At 36.3% G+C, this 3,518-nt stretch overlaps 1 protein-coding gene across 3 annotated transcripts in view; it reads right to left on the bottom strand.

Annotated features, from left to right (window-relative positions):
- Nucleotides 1–3,518, bottom strand: part of MYT1L (myelin transcription factor 1 like) — a 301,410-nt gene that overhangs the window by 214,165 nt on the left and 83,727 nt on the right. The window lies entirely within an intron of this gene.

Below are 3,518 nucleotides of genomic sequence, written 5' to 3'. Positions count from 1 at the left end.
GATCAGTTAATAGTCAATGCAAAATCAGAACTGTTCTTAAATCTTATGATGTGCCCCAGTGCAACATTTTTCTGGCTTTAATTCGGGTTTGAGTCCTCAACTGATAATACAGTCTATTGTTTAGGATGGTTCATTCATGTATTCAGAGGAGTGTGATAATTCAGATTTAGGAACCTTTACATCAGCTAGCTGGATTAATAGAGGTATCAGAAAAGAGCACCTAGTCCTTCTCTCTTATTTCTTAGAAGAAATATAATATTCTGCTTTGATAGCACAAAATCTCTCGCAGAACTACTCCTTCTTCACATTAAAGAGTCAGTATTAACCAGATGAATTTTAAAGTAAGGAAAAGCCTCCTTTAGCAGCTATTCAGCATGCATTTACCTTCTACACAGACAGATAAAGCATCATATCTGTAGTCACTACTCAGTGCTTGTGATTAGCATCTACCATAATTAAAGAAAATGTCATGATGTAACTACTGCTGAAGAACAGATATGTACTTTTTATTAAAAGAAATATAAAGGGAATAGGAAACAATACTGAAAGCTACAGTAGGTGCATCACATATTTTAGCTATTGTTTCTTGTGAGGAACTTCAAATTCAAAGATACTCATTAAACTGAGTAGATGGCAATAACAGACGAAGTGTTAATGGGGCAGCAGTGGAGTGTGTCAGGAAAATGAAGAGACCCTGAGGGGCTCACCATGCTGTTTATGCTCAGCTAAATTCAGCAGCATTACCATAAATCCTCTAAAAGATACTGTACTCAATTCCTTACATGCTACTTTTCAGGCAAGGAAATATTCTATATATTAGAAAATGGGAACAAAAATAAGACTAAAAACTATTTTCTATTGATCAAATTGCATGTAAATACTTAGTGTAATTACTATTATTTCTTTTTCACAAATTTATAAAAACAAAGAGAGGGTCTTTTAATCTTCAAAATAATGTGTGAATTTATGTTAAAATTTCTGAAAATGTACACAGGAACAGAACCTTTAAAGAACCATCATTTCTCCCATAAAATTTTTGTAATTTAAGGAGCATGTTTCAATAATAATTTCTCATATACATAGTTCAACTGGCTAAAATAAAATTACACGTAAACCAAATAACTTTCCATGAGAGTTCCAAATTCTTGATTTCTAGTTCTTTTTTTTTTAATTTATTTTAAGACATCATTCTGAGGGAGTAAATTAATCTTTGGAAATATACATAAACCATTAGTTCCAATAATTTACTTCTTAAAAAGAGATATATACGGCTCTCCCTTCATCTTTATGGTGACCTTAACGTGCCTTTGATCTTAGAACAAAACTTCTCCTACATAAGGATAGGTGGATTTATTAAAGAGAAAACAGGCATAACAAGCTGTGTAACTTCAATTATAAATACAGCTGCAGGTAAGAAATAATTATTTACAGAAGAAAGGTACCAAAAAAACTGTGAAAGGCTTCGTTGCCTGTTCCTCTAGTTCTGCTGGGCCGATGCCTCGCCGTTCCTCAGGCAGGAGCCTGGGCTGTGGCACCACGGACAGCGGCCGGGCATTCCCGGTGGGAGTGACAACAAATGCACGTGTTCTCTGCATCTCAATTTGCTGATGAATTTAAAAATAATTTTAAAGTTAAAATAATGTTGTTGGGTTTTTTTAAATTTTTTTTTCCCCAATGCCACCATGTTGAGGTCTGCTTACGACTTTTAATTCTTAGATACAGCAGGAATTAACAGATCTGAAAATGAGTTGGCTGTTGAAACGTGAAGACAGAGCTAACGGGACCGACAATGCTGGCTTTCACTATGTGCTCTTGACCTTCCATTTCAAATCTGATATCCACAGTTTTTGGGGAATATTGTTTTGCATATATAAATCTCAACATGTCTAATACCTATTCAGAGACCTGCCTCAATATCAAACGCTTGGCAAATGCACGTGCAGCCATAGGAAACTCACTTGCCACTGAGAATACTGGAGAAACGAAGTCCCCACAGTTTTCCACTCAAATTTACTAATGATAAAAATGCTTTGTTTCAGGAACCCGAACAAAAAATTCAGTTACTCTTACAGAAGCAAAAATATAGGGCATTTTTAAGAGGGTAAAGTGCAGACTCTTTACTGCTTAGCACCTAAGAAAAGCACATTTAAAAGACAGATTAAATGTCATGGTCTCTGAGATGCCCTAAGCAATGCACTTTGCAGGAGAATGGCAGAAACACCTGGAATGGATACTTTACCCTTATAACCAGTGGATATTTTAGTAGAAGACAAGAAAATTCCTACAAAAAGGTTACATTCTGAATGATGCTGAGAACCAGCAATTTTAACAAAGGTCATAACGAGCCCCCAGTTCTTACTATCCCTGAAGGAATGGAACAAAGCCTGAACCACTAAAATAAAATCACAAGGAAATGTCCAGCTCTAGCTCAGTCTCATGCAAATGCTGCCTGCCTTTAAGAGATTGTGTACTTCCTCTAGTGGAAGTATTTCAACAGTAGTGGCCACTTGAGTTGTTTCTGGCAGCAGTTTAATTGTTTTATTGTTTTGTTTTTTTTCTCAGGAAAGATGAAATAACTACAACTATTTCTAATATTTTGATAGGGGTTTTTTAGAATTAATTTTTAGAGCACTCTAAATATTCTATATTTCACTACTTAGAATAGCCATTGTGTTTCATGCAATCTGTCTTGGAGATGTGGGATAGCAGAGGTTGTACGGGTGTCTGTTTTTCCAGTGTTTTCAGAAAAAAGAAAGGTATCTGTCCAGTCAAAAAAGCAATTTATAAATATGTATATGTATGGTGGGACAGTGGGAAAGGAAATTGTCCTGTGAAGTGGATGAGATGGTTACTACTTCCTTTCAGATCAGGGGTTGGCTCTGATCACTGAGGTTTGGAATTCACCTCAGTGACCTTGAATATTCAAACTTCACAGAGCCACTCATGATCAGAGAGCCACCTCTACCCCGACGGGATAGTGGGCAGGCCACCACCTTGGATGGGTAAGAAATCGCTCCCTTTGTCACACTTGCTTAGAGCCATCACCCCAGTGCCCTGAAGCTCATCTGGATATGACATCTCTGTGGTCCTTCAGGGACAAAGACACTTTTTGATGGTGCGGAAGACTTCATGAGCTCTGGGAGAACAGGAATGCAAATACAGAGTAGATTTTTTTTTTTCTTAAATGTTCTGCTTTTTCCTATTCCACAGTAATTATCAGTATGCTCTGAATGTATCTTTTTCTTTTCCTCTTCCTGCTATAAAACCACACTCAGTGGTCTAAACACTCATTTATCTCTGGTCTTGGTTTTCCCTAGAGGATATCCTGTAGACCTTTTAAAAAAAAAAACACCAAAAAAACCCCAAAACATTTTACCTTGTAAAAAAAAAAAAAAAAAGCTTTTCTTTTGTTCCTGGATGTAATTAAGCCTTTTCTACAAAGTAGGGTGCTCTTTTAGGCTTTACTTCAATTCAAATACAAAATACTTCTATACCTCCTCTGAAACTCTTAAATAGCT

This window comes from Empidonax traillii, unplaced genomic scaffold, assembly GCF_003031625.1.
Source record: "Empidonax traillii isolate 1590-97213 ecotype Southwest subspecies unplaced genomic scaffold, ASM303162v1 scaffold488:size1064334, whole genome shotgun sequence".
Taxonomy (NCBI): domain Eukaryota; kingdom Metazoa; phylum Chordata; class Aves; order Passeriformes; family Tyrannidae; genus Empidonax; species Empidonax traillii.
The sequence above is the reverse complement of the archived record's forward strand: the minus strand, read 5'-3'. Positions and strand labels throughout refer to the sequence as shown.